The 13,995-nt window shown below is 39.8% G+C and overlaps 1 protein-coding gene across 3 annotated transcripts in view; it reads left to right on the top strand.

Moving 5' to 3' along the window:
• MBTPS2 (membrane bound transcription factor peptidase, site 2) overlaps positions 1-13,995 on the top strand; it is a 105,940-nt gene that overhangs the window by 61,097 nt on the left and 30,848 nt on the right. For 2 of the 3 annotated variants that reach the window (XR_001111550.2, XR_001111549.2), the window contains exon 13: positions 4,234-4,410. The gene's annotated coding sequence lies outside the window, so the exon portion shown is untranslated. Of the gene's footprint in view, positions 1-4,233; positions 4,587-13,995 lie in introns of those variants that run through there. The other variant, XM_012477483.3, reaches the window with a different exon arrangement.

The raw sequence follows: 13,995 nt of genomic DNA, 5'->3' as shown, positions 1-13,995 counted from the left end.
CTGTGTTTACTTAAGTTCTCAGGCAACACAGGCTGAAGAACAGGAGTTGAACGGATTTAGAATGAGTCATTGTGTCGTTAAAAATTATTTTGGGCTGAAGGAGAAATAAGATTTGGGTGGGGACACAGCTAAACCATATCATATACCATCTTAATTGGGGATTTTTTTTTTTTTTTTTGAGACAGAGTCTCGCTCTATTACCCAGGCTGGAGTGCAATGGCATGATCTTGGCTCACTGCGACCTCTGCCTCCCGGGTACAAGTGATTCTCCTGTCTCACCCTCCTGAATAGCTGGAATTACAGGCATGCGCCATCATGCCCAGTTAATTTCTGTATTTTTAGTAGAGCTGGGGTTTCACCATGTTGGTCAGGCTGGTCTCAAACTCCTGGCCTCAAGTAATCCACCCACCTTGGTCCCCTGAAGTTCTGGGATTACAGGCGTGAGCCACCATGCCCAGCCAAGTTCCTGAAACCTCTTATCTGTCTAAAAGCAGAATCTACAAAAAAAAAACCCAAAAAAACAAAAAAATTCAATTGCCCTAAACCCCTCCCTGAGAGCAACTCAGATGGAGATGAGAAGTTGGCACCACACCCAAACAGACATTGTCACAAACTCATATCTCCCATCTATTCTATTAAGGGTTAATTTATCTTTAAAAAGAAAAAATCATTTTTTTCTATAAGTGCCCTTCCCCAAACCTCTTCTAAGAAGTTATTTGTTCTCCCAGAAGTGTCCTCTGACCCTCCGCATCCCCAATTAAGGTGGTATGCAATATGGTTTAGCTGTGTCCCCATGCAAATCTCATCTTGAATTGTAGCTCCCATAATTCCCATGTGTCATGGGAGGGACCCAGTGGGATGTAATTGGATCATGGCAGCAGGTCTTTCTCATGCTGTTCTCATGATAGTGAATAAGTCTCACGAGATCTGATGGTTTTATAAAGGGGACTTCCTCTGCACATGATCTCTTGCCTGCCACCATGTAAAATGTGCCTTTGCTCTTCCTTTGCATTCTGCCATGATTGTGAGGCCTTCCCCAGTCATGTGGAACTGTGAGTCCATTAAACCTCTTTCCTCTATAAATTACCCAATCTCAGGTATGTCTTTATTAGCAGCATGAGAATGGACTAATATAGTATATAAGCCCCAAATTCTAACCACCTCCTTGAGTCACATTTCCTTGTGAATTTCCATGCCTATCAACATAATCAAATGTTGCTTTTTCTTGTGAATCTGTCTTTTATCAATTTAATTTGCAGGGCTCCAAGGAAATAACCAAAGAGGGTAGAGGAACAGTTTTTCCTCTCTGACAGAATAAAGGGGCATGATGTTTGAAGCTTACTTCCAGATGGTTCTGAGAGAATGAGATAATAGAGCAAATGTGACAAAACATTAACAATTGTTGAATCTGGGTGAAGGATTTGAAGGAGTTCTTTGTACTCTTCTTGAAACTTTTTTTAAATTATTTCCAAATAAAATTATCTTTAAAAAAGAACAAGCTTCTGCATTTATTCATCATCTCTGCCTTTTATTTTTTTATTCTATTTCCACTTTTAACACTTTTTATTTCACAACTTCGTATGAGTGGAAAGGATGAAGAATTTGAAAGACAGAGCTACCTTTTGGGTTTGTGCAAAATCTCTGTGTCTTAATTTGTATCTCTGTAAAATCAGGATAATATCTTCAAACATTTGCTACAAGAACTGAGATGGGGATACAGTAGACCCTCAATAAATGATATTCCCTATCCTTCTAAGACCAGTTCAAGTCCTGTTTCCCTTATGAAGTCTTGCCTCATCATTCCCATGATAACTTATTTTATCTCATACCATACATTTAGCTAAATGACTTTCTCATACATTACCTCATTGAATTATCCCAATAACCTTACAAGTTAGGTTATCATTTTCTCTATGTCACAGGTGAGGACACTTAATGAAGTTAAAAGATTTGGCTAAAATCACACAGTCAACAGAAATAACAGAATGAAAACTCAGGTTCTTTTAGCGCTAAGTTGTATTCTTTATGTTACACCACAATTTGATTTTTGTCCTTCTCAAGTGTTTTAAGTGTGGCAAAAATATATGTAACATAAAATTTACTATCTTAACAATTTTAAAATGCATGACTTAGTGGTATTAAGTGCATTTGCATTGTTATGCAACCATTCCCACTATTCATCACTAGAACATTTTCATTTTGAAAAACTGGAATTCTGTACCTTTTCAACACTAACTCCCCACTCCTCCCTTCCTCCTAGGCCCTGACAACCACCATTCTACTTTCTGTCTGTATGAATTTGACTGCCGTAGATACTTCATATAAGTGGAGTAAGGATAGGCATGGTGGCTCACACTGTAATCCACACTTTGGGAGTCCAAGGAAGATGGATTGCTTGAGCCCAGGAGTTTGAGACCAGGCTGAGCAACAGAATGAGACCTGTTGTCTACAAAAAAATCAAAAAATTAGCTGGGAGTGGTGGTGCACACCTGTAGTCCCAGCTGCTTGGGAGGCTAAGTCAGGAGCATCATCTGAGCCCAGGAGGTCGAGGCTGCAGTGAGCTGTGATGGTACCACTGCACTCCAGTCTGAGTGACAGAGCAAGATCCTGCCTCAAAATAGAATAAAATAGGCTAGGTGCAGTGGCTCACGCCTGTAATCCCAGCACTTTGGGAGGCTGAGACGAGTGGATCACCTGCGGTCAGATGTTCGAGACCAGCCTGGCCAACATGGTGAAACCCAATCTCTATTAAGAATACCAAAAAAAAAAAATTAGCCAGGTGTGGTGGCAGGAGCCTGTAGTCCCAGCTACTCAGGAGGATGAGGCAGGAGAATCACTTGAACCTGGGAGGTGGGGGTTGCAGTGAGCCGAGATCAGGCCACCGCACTCCAGCCTAGGCAACAAGAGCAAAACTCAGTCTCAAAAAAAAAAAAAAAATAGTAAAAATTTAGAACTAAAAAATAATTCTAAGAAAAGAGAATCATATAGTATTTGTCCTTTTGTGATTGGCTTATTTCACTTAGTATAATGTCCTCAAGGTTCATTTATGTTGTAGCATGTGTCTTAAGTTTTATAAACACTTGTGTTCATGGCACTCATGTACAATCTAATGTGTCCTTATTTCCTTTCCTAGTTTATAAACTTCTTGGGGGCTGAAATCCCATGCTTTCTCTTGGTATTGCCATCCTCATAGTACCTCGTTCTTAACAGTGCCCAATGAGATCTCTTGAATGGATGGATACAGGCCACTCTAAAGTAGAAAATGATCCCCCTCCTATACTTGTATACTCCAGTTTCATCCCTGCTCTCAGCTGTTGGAGACAAGGAACTGGACAAGCATAATTGTTCTCTCTACTACTGAAAAGGGAGCCAGGCCAGGCGCAATGGCTCACGCCTGTAATCCTAGCACTGGCCATGGCGGGTGGATTGCCTGAGCTCAGGAGTTCGAGACCAGCCTGGGCAACATGGTGAAACCCCATCTCTACTAGAATACAAAAAATTAGCCGGGCATGGCAGCGTGCACCTGTAATCCCCAGCTACTCAGGAGGCTAAAACAGGAGAATTGCTTGAACCTGGGAGGCGGAGGTTGCAGTGAGCCGAGATTGTGCCATTACACTGCAGCCTGGGCGACAGAGCAAAACTCCATCTCAAAAAAAAAGAGAAACGGGAACCAGACAAATTAATAAGATTCCCCAGGTTGGAATTATGGCAGGCAGGTGAACTTTGGTCAAGTAGAATTAGTCCCCTGCCCAGGGTAAAAACATATATGCAGTATTCTTCAAAGAGGGAAAAAAAATCTCATCTTTTAGTCGTATGAAACGAGAGAGAGTTTGGTTGTGGCTTTTTTTTTTCCTCTCTGAGAAAAAGAAAAGAGGTCTGTCAAGACTAAACTTTTCAGGAGATCAATCATTAACCCTTGGTGTCATCTGAGTGCACTGGAAATGCATTTGCCTTGTCTTGTGGTTTGATTGTTGTGTAATCCCTGTAAACATTGAAGGATAAAAAGAGGAGAAATGGAGCAAGAAATATGTGGGATCCAGGTTTTAGCTGTGCTGCCCACTGGTGACTTTCAGATATGAAGCTTTCAGGTCCCTTCTCCCTAGCATGCTGGTGCCTCCACCTCTATGAAGCAGCAGAGCTTCAAGGGCAAATCTGGCCTCAGAGGCCAGAGGGGAATATGGTCTCGTCAGGGGCTGCCAAGGAAACTCAAAGACCTGCATCTCTATCTTGCAGGAGTTGCCGCTGGACCACATGACACCAGTCCCATTCTTGAAGCAGAACGTTCAAGGAGTGTGTACAAAATGCAGAAACCACCCATATCCAGGAAAAACGGCTATGCTTCAACCAGCCTAAGTCTACTGCAAGCAAGGGCACCCATAAGAAATGCACCTTGAGGGATTCAACCTAACTGTGAGTAAACACGTCTTGCATATTTTGGAGAGTAGTGGTATGAAACAGATTCCAAATAAAATAACTGGAGGCAGCCTGGGTGCAGTGGTTCATGCCTGTAATCCCAGCTTTTAGGGAGGCAGAGGCAGGAGGATAGTTTGAGCCCAGGATCTGCCTGGGCAATGTGACAAGACCCCGTTGTCTACCAAAAAAAAAAAAAAAAAAGAAAAAAGAAAAAAACAAACAAGAACTAACTGGAGGCAGCCTGGAAAGAAACATTGTTTAACATACTGAATTATTTCCCATTAGCACATAAACACTATTAGCACATCTTTTTAAATGCTCAAGGTCTGTAGAGATAAGATTACACACAGGATCTGCCTTACTAAGGGGAAAATCAAGTTGGCTTTTATCCTAGCAACTTACTTATTACCCCAACATACTGACAGTTGTTTTACATAGGATGTAACATTTCCCATACTTGATTGTGTTTCTTAAGTTTCATTTTTAATTTTCAAATCAAAACAGGAAATATAGGTTGGGCACAGTGGCCCACACTCAGTTATAATTCTAGCACTTTGGGAGGATAGCTTGAGGCCAAGAATTCAAGACCAGCCTGGGCAACATAGCAAGACTCTGCCGCTACAAAAAAAAAATCTTTTTAAATTAGCCAAGCATAGTGGCATGCATCTGTAGTCCCAGCTACTCGGGAAGCTGAGGCAGCAAGATTGCCTGAGCCCTGGAGTTCAATACTGCAGTGAGCTATGATCACACCAATATACTCCAGCCTGAGTGAGAGAGGAGGACCCTGTCTCAAAAAACTGTCTCAAAAAAACAAACAACAATAAAACCCCAGAAAATATAGAGAAGAGGTAGCTATTTAGAATGCTTGTTTATAACATTACTATTTTTAGACTAAGGAACATTCTCCAAAAGTATGATTTTGCACACACTTTTGATTACCTACCCAAAAGGATTTCTCTCTTTCCCTTCCGGCAGGGCCTGCTTCCCATGAGAGGGGCTAAAAATGACAGACGCTCTCTTTCAGCCTCTTTGGCAGGTAGGGGTGGCCACGTGACCCATCTGGTCAAATTAACCTTTCAGCCACACTCTTCCAAAAGGCTTTTAGAAAGATTTTTTCATGGTAATGAAAGCAAAAGATAGTGAAGAAGAGCTTTTTTTCCCCACCTCTTCCTTCCTGCCATTTCATAGGCATTTCATTTCATGGGAGCTGTGGAAGCTATATTGTAGCCATTAGGCAGTAGACAAAGTGAATGTGCTGAAGATGGCAACATACAGGGATGGAAAGAAACTGGATCACTGATGACACTGTTTAGCTTGGGACCATCACCTTCTGTTTTAGTGAGGGTTCTCTAGAGGGAGAGAACTAATAAGATTTATATATATATATATATATATATAAAGGGGAGTTTATTAAGTATTAGGATCTATTAGGATATATATACATAAAGGGGAGTTTATTAAGTATTAAGTCACACAATCAAGAGGTCCCACAATAGGTGATATGGAAGCTTAGGAGCAAGGAGAGCCGTCAGAATCCCAAAACTGAAGAACCTGGAGTCTGTTGTTGAAGGGCAGGAAGCATCCAGCACAAGAGAAAGATGTAGGCGAGAGGCTAGGCCAGTTCTGCCTGCTTTATATTCTAGCCACGCTGGCAACTGATTAGTTGGTGCCCACACAGACTAAGGGTGGGTCTGCCTTTCTTAGTCCACTGATTCAAATGTTAATCTCCTTTGGCAACAGAATCTCAGACACATTCAAGACCAATAGTTTGCATCCTTCAATCCAATCAGGTTGCCACTCATTAACCGTCACACCTTCTAAACATCTTAGTAGATAAAATGATTCAACTTTCTGTTGGATATGCCCCTTTTTTTTTTGAAACAGGGTCTCACTCTGTTGCCCAGGCTACAGTGCAATGGCATGATCACAGCTCACAGCAACCTCAAATTCCTTGGATCAAACTGATCTTCCCACGTCAGCCTCCTGAATAGCTGGGACCACAGGCACGTGCCACCATGCCTAGCTAATTTTTAATTTTTTTATAGAGACAGGGTCTTGCTATTTTGCCCAGGCTGGTCTTGATCTCCTGGGCTCAAGTGATCCTCCTGCCTCAGCCTCCCAAACTCCTGAGATTACAGGCATGAGCTGTTGTGCCTGGCCAGATATACCACTTGTAGTTGGATATTGTTATTCACAGCTGAAAGCACCTTAACATTTTCAATGTGATTTTAAATACAGTCCAGGAGGAACCTATTTTACACAAAATATTGACTAACTTTCTCTAAGATATTGGAAGGGCGCGTTCCTAAGCATAAGCATATAAGAAAATCTTTGTAACAATGACATAAAGGGAGTTTGCCAGTTTAAACACCCACAGGTTCTCCTGGCAAATGTCAGGTATTACAGGGTCAGAAAGATTAGTTCATAATGTACTAGGAAAAACATCCTGCAATATATATGAAAATATACAGTGTAAAAAATCTTTTTAGCTAAATGTATTGGCACAAATATTAGAATACAATCTAGAAACAATTATTATTTTCTTTTTTTTTTTGAGACGGAGTTTTCGCTCATTACCCAGGCTGGAGTGCAATGGCACGATCTCGGCTCACCATAACCTCCGCCTCCTGGGTTCAGGCAATTCTCCTGCCTCAGCCTCCTGAGTAGCTGGGATAACAGGCACGCGCCACCATGTCCAGCTAATTTTTTGTATTTTTAGTAGAGACGGGGTTTCACCATGTTGACCAGGATGGTCTCGATATTTTGACCTCGTGATCCACCCGCCTCGGCCTCCCAAAGTGCTGGGATTACAGGCGTGAGCCACCGCGCCTAGCGAAACAATTATTTTAAATTTTAAGAGTAAAGACAAGACTGCCGATCTTTATTAATCACATTTTTCTTAACGGTTTCAGTTCAGATGTGTCCTTTATTCTGATTGTGATGGGACTTTTAGTTCGTCCTATTTGAAATGCCATGTAAATTTTCCAGATTAAAAGTAGAATTCACAAAGTAGCTTTGAAATTGTTTCTGTGATGCCTTAGAAAACCTAGACATCTGACTTTATATTTTACTTGATAAATGGAAAAAGCCACTTGCTGATATTGTTATTCATAGATAATTGCATGAGTGAATTCATTTTTCTACTTGCTATTTTGCTAGAAAACTATCTTATTTAAAGTTTTAGATTACTGTAATTTATATGAAGCCCACACATTCGATTTACAGATTTAGAATACTTATCAATTGATGTCCATTTTATTTTTCCTTTTAGTTGCTGAGATATCCATTTTTCTCAAAATGTATCAGGTCAAGCTAAAAAATGAAGTGAAATTAGTATGAAAATATCTGTTAAAGGACATCAGTGTCCAAGCTCACCATCCTTTCTATCTGTCATTCATCTGAACATAGCCAGAGCTTATACAATAGAATTAAATATACCATCCCATGGGACACCTGGCAGTGTCTGGAGACATTTTTGTTTGTCACAACATGGGGGCAGGGTGCAACCGGCGTCCTTGGTAGAGGTCAGGGATGCTGCTACACATCCTACAGTGCACAGGGCAACCCCCACAGCAAAGAATGCTCCAGCCCAAAATGTCAGTAATGCCAGGGTTAAGAAACTCTGTTCTACACCAAGCACCTTGATGTCTTAAATACAACACAAACTGGTTCTCTGTTCGAATTCCTACAGAGGAAAGAATAGATTACTATCGTTTTACAGTCATCTCAACAATTGAAGTCAGGGGAAGCCTTGGTTCTTATAAACCACAAAACATTAGTTTGAAGTCTAGCTTGTAGGTATCGTTTGTTTTGTATGAGGAATTCCTTCTTTTGGTGTTATATTTTCTTTCACACAAAGATAGTACTTACATGAGCCTTCCTTTCTGCTGCTCCTTTTCTTAAAAAAAAATTGTTTTATGGCTGGACGCTGTGGCTCACACCTATAATCCCAGCACTTTGGGAGGCCGAGGCGGGTGGATCATCTGAGATCAGGAGTTCAAGACCAGCCTGGCCAACATGGTGAAACCCCATTTCTACTAAAAACACAAAAATTAGCTGGGCAGTGGCAGGCGCCTGTTATCCCAGCTACTCGGGAGGCTAAGGCAAAAGAATCACTTGAACCCGGAAGGCAGAGTTTGCAGTGAGCCGAGATCGCACCATTGCACTCCAGCCTGGGCAACAAGAGTTCAAACACATTACCCTTCCTAATATTTTAAGTGTCTTTTCTATCTTTGAAAAGCTGACCTGGAACACAGAGAAGGAATTTTTTTTTCCTTTTAAAGATCCCTATGGAAGATTGTTCTGGAATCCATCAGAATGTTCTAAGATCTAACCTCTAATTTGTCATGATAAGACATGACACATTTCAATGTAGACTGATATAACTAGTTTGGAAAGCAGTTTATCAACACTCATCAACCTCAAAAAGTTCATGCCCAATGCCTGTAGTCCCAGCTACTTAGAAGCCTGAGGCAGGAGGATCTCTGGAGCCCAGGAGGTTGAGGCTGCAGTGAGCCGTGATTGTGCCACTGCACTCCAGCCTGGGTGACAGAGCAAGATCTCATCTCTTAAAAAAAAAAATTTTTTTTAAGTCCACGCCCTTTGAGGCAGGAATTCTTTTTCTGGAAATTTATTCTAAAGTTCTAAAGTAATAATCCTAAATATATACTAGACTTTCTACAAAGAGATGTGTGATTTACCACAGTGAATAACTATAAACTACCTAACTGTCCAACAACCAAAATAGTCGAATGGATAGATTAAATTCACTGACTTAACTCAGCTTTATGTCTACATAAACATAGTAAAAATTATTTTTATAGAACCCATGTGATAACATGGGGAAATATTTTCATTAAAAAATAAAACAATATGAAACCAAACTCACTACATGATTATAATAGCATAAAAAATCAAGCAAAAATCCTATAAATTGATATAATCAAACCTCTTTACCCAGAAATTCCACTTCTAAGATCCTGAATCCTAGGAAAATGATTGGCTACGGGGAATTTTTTTTTAAGACAGGATCTCACTCTGTCACCCAGGCTAGAGTGCAGTGGCACGATCACAGCTCACTGCAGCCTCGACCTCCCAGTCTCAAGCAATCCTCCTGCCTCAGCCTCCCAAGTAGCTGGGATCACAGGCAGGTGCCACCACGCCTGGCAAATTTTTTGTATTTTTAATAGAAATGAGGTCTCCCTATGTTGCCCAGGCTGGTCTTGAACTCCTGTGTTCAAGTGATACCTCTGTCTTGAATTCCTGAGTAGCTGGGACCATAGGCACATGCCACCATGCCCAGCTAATTTTTTTAAAATTTTAAATAGAGAATGGGGTTGGGGGGGTCTCCCTACGTTACCCAGGCTGGTCTTGAACTCCTGAGCTCAAGTGATCTCCTGCCTCTGTCTTTCAAAGTTCTGGGATTACAGGTGTGAGCCACCACGCCCAGCCTGTTACAGGGAAATTAATCACCATGCAAAAAAGTAGAAACAACTTAAATTTTTTTAGTAAAAATGTGGAAACAACTCAAATATCCAACAACTCAAATAATAAGGGATTTGTAAAAATCAATTATGGCACAACAATACAGTGGAAATTTGAGCAGCCAGTAAAATGATGTTGAAACACGTTTATTAACAAGGCAACATGTTCATAATATATGAAGTGAAAATTCAGGTTTCAAAGGGTAGACACATTAAAAATCCCTTAAAAGAGTAGGAAGAGGTAAGAATGTGTATGTTAATATATAAATAGAAGTCCAAAAGAATATTTTCTGCAAAAGTAGTTGGTTGTCCTTGAGTGGTAGAATTATAAGGAGATTTCTTTTTCATTTTGCTTGTGTGTATTTTTTGATATTTCTATAGTAAGCATGAACTATCTACATAAAAAAGAAATACATCAAATGTTAGCAATGCCTACAGAATAGAACTGTGGATCTTTTCTTATTACATTTTGTTTCCTATATTTTCCTAATGGTCTTTACTTATTTCACTTGAGAAGAGGTGAACCATTAGAAGAAAGAACTATCCGGTGTCCTCTTAAGGAGAAATATCTTGGGTCAGTCACTTTCCTTCTTTGAAATACCTGTCTCAGATGGGATAGAGTAGGTTATGTTGTTGTAACAAACGACCCCAAACAGAAAAGATGTATTTCCCACTCATGCTACATGTCCATCACAGGTTGTCTGGCAGCTCTGCCCACCATAGTGACTCAGAACCTTAGTCTGTGGATCAGCTACCATGTCAAACTGTGTCAGTTGCCACACTAGAGGGAAAAGGAGGTCTGGAAAGTCACATATCAGCAACAAGTTGCCCCAGCCTCAAAGTTACTCTTCTTACCCAATGGCCACAATTAGTCACATGGCCCTATCCAATTCATAGGAGGCCAGGACATGGGTAGAACAGGTTATGTTTGGTGAATAGCACCTAATTAACCAGCTCAGTACATTGTAAGCAAATATTGAAAGAACTATAAGGAGACATCAACAAATTTATAATCACAGTGGTCATATTCCTGGCACCTGCTACTTTAGTCTGTGGCCAACTTTACCTTGTTAGATGCAAACATTGTAGAAAGCACACCACTGTGTCAGCTAGAGACCAGATACCGCAAGCAAAACAGGACATGCTATTTGTGAAATCGAAAACTAACAATGCATTTGTTGATTGTGTATGGCAAAAAGAGGATAAAAGAGCATGTAATACATACATAGGTGACAATGTTTCACATTTGCCTGGGATATGCTCAGCTGGGCAAAGAAAATTGTCACTTTCATCACTTCTTGGCCTTTTGGCTAAGATCAAGTGAAAATTGTAGCTTTCTTCTTTCTCTCTGACTGCTCTGATTTGCCTTACGAGCCCCCATCCTCTAGGTAGAAGTAGGGAGGGGAGACAAGGTCGATTTCAATTTATTACTCAATTCAATCCCTAACTTAAAATGTCTTTGTAGGTAAATAGTCTCTACTTGGGTGACTCAGTTAAGTGCTCAACCAATAAGAGTTCCACCCCTTCCTCTGCTCCTCTCTAAGATGGCATCAGGTGTGTGAGAGAAGGGGTGTATCTTTCGAGACCTCATAGTGGCAAAGGGCAGATGTTAATCCTTCCAAAGAAAAGCAAGATCCAGACCTCCCCATTTACAGTCCTCTGCCTTCTCAGCAACCTAGCTAACATACTTCCTGCTCAAGGACTTCAACCTAGAAGGCCACCAGAACAATTGTGTCTTGTGACCTGCCTCCCAGACTGGGAAGTGGAAAGGGGTTAGGGAGGGGGGAGTATTTTTCTCTCTGCTCTTTACAGCCTGACCAGGCCTCCCTTCTATCCTGCACACAGGCCTGTGTATTGAAAAGGAAGCTTTGTTATTTAGAAATCCCTTTCTCCAAAAAGCCTGGGTTTTATATATATTGTTTTACTCAAAAGCGGTCAGGAAAATCAGCTTTGAAATTAAAAGCTGATGAATGGACTCTCTTCTAGACAACACCTGTTCTTCTTTTCTTTCCTGGGACAATAACCTTGATGACTCTATCAAAAGGCTAGCAGGAAATGGGATTTAAAGGGGAAAATCAAAATGCATGGGTTTAATTATTATAAAAGGTGTTCCTCAGAGGTGAGAACTAAAGTAATGAAGTATCTAGTTTCTTGGGTGTTTTGTGAGATTTATCTCTTTTCTTAACAGAGGCAAAGTAAAATTTTCAAAAATAGAACCCTAATGAAAATATAAAATGAACACCTCACTGGTTTTATGCATTAATGAGGGAACCAGCAGGATGGTAAATCTGGTATAAAGGAGAATTCAAAAGATATGTTTAAAAAGAAAAGGCATACCCAAATAAGCTTGCTAAGTTAGAGGCAAAACAGGGCAATAAAACCATAACTTTTGAGGTCATCCCTTCCTACTGCAAAGAAATCATTTGCATCTCTACTGGACAAAAACCTCCAAGTTAACATGCCCGGGCTTTAATCAAGCAACAGTGCATTCTCTTAGAGAACTGAATAATCCTTGGGTGGGCGCTTTAAATGGAGGCCTTTTGATAAAGCTTCAGTCTGGAAATTGAAAGGACAAGCAGTCATTCTGTCGCCTTGTTTCCAAGTGTTAGGTAATTTTTCTTAACATACTCAAACATTGCATACATCCCACCCACCTTAATACACACAAAACTGATCTGCTGAGAGCTGATGGAAGGAAGAGCTATGAATGGATTAAAGAGCCTATAGGAATAAAAGATGGGGATTTAAAGCAAGCACAGGTTTCTGCTTCAGAGACACAAGTGAATGGGTAACTTTAAAAGCCTAAATATGTGATTTTGTTCTAAACCTACATATTTTAAAGATGTTTAAATTACGCTTTCCTTTTAAAATTACCTTTTTCTTTTCAAAAATCTAGACAGACTTAACTTGGCCTGAATGATTCCATTACCAAAGCAGATTAATCTGGTTAAATGAAACCATAAGAGCATGTGATAATTATTTTTCAGTCCTTGCAGGTTACATAGATTACCACAGCCCATTAATATGTGCTAGCCTATTAAGTTACTGAAATGGCAAATATTATTGCATCAATAAGGCATATCCAGTCCAGTTTAGATGTAAAGCATTCTCCAACTGATAGTAGTTTCCAAAACAAATCTATTTTTAAAAATCTCATAACAGCTCATTTGTAATACAGCTTGCTGCTCAGATGATTTCTGAAAAGTATCTTCTTAGAGAGAAATCAAAACATTTCATGTACTCCATAAATATATACACCTATTATATATGCATAAAAATTAAAATTTTAAATTTAAAAATTTATAAAAACAAAACAGACAAAAAAGAAAACAAATATTATAATAGGAAACAGCCTACTCTGAATAGCAAGTTCCCCATGGAATTTTGTTTTCTGAGTAGAGAGCAAGATCATCTGATTAAAAGGCTCAAATTCTCTGAAGCTTTCTATTGACGGCTATGACGTGTAACATGAGCACATTTCCATATTAAGGTTATTCAGCTGTGGAAAACACCAGAACCCACACAAAGGTTTTCCTTTAAAAGCTGAATAAAATCTAAGGCACTGCACGTTGATGCAGAAATGAGAAATCTAAGTTGTTGTTCACTGACTGCTTGGCTGTGTTTTTTTTTTCCTGCAAGAAAGCAGACACACATTTGAGAAAGCATTGTAACTCAAAAGCATGACCACAGCTAAGAAATTTAAGTAACCATGTCATAGAAACACAGGAACATAGATTCTGTTGGCTAATCCAAATAGATAATTAATCATGTTCCTGACAGTGTGGAATGCAGATTTGTATGCTATTCACAGAAACTTTGGCAGGCAGGCTGAGAGCTTTCCGGAATATTGGAATCTGGAGTGTCTTGAGGAGCTGTTAAGTCATTCATTCTGAGATCTACAGATTTCTTGGATCAGTAACATTTAAAAATAATGTTGAAGACCAACATGGTATTAAGGACTTCTTATTTTGGCAAATAATAATGTTGTAAAAAATACTTACTATTTATAATTGCCATTATTTCATAAAAGATATGGTTTCAAAGACTCTATTTTATTAGGCTGGTTCATAATTGGATTCGCTGCTGGATTTGAGGTCAA

The sequence above is a fragment of the Aotus nancymaae genome, unplaced genomic scaffold (assembly GCF_030222135.1).
Source record: "Aotus nancymaae isolate 86718 unplaced genomic scaffold, 86718_ANA_hifiasm-v0.15.2.pri h1tg000058l, whole genome shotgun sequence".
In the NCBI taxonomy this organism is placed as follows: Eukaryota; Metazoa; Chordata; class Mammalia; order Primates; family Aotidae; genus Aotus; species Aotus nancymaae.
This window is presented reverse-complemented; position numbering and strand designations above follow the sequence as displayed.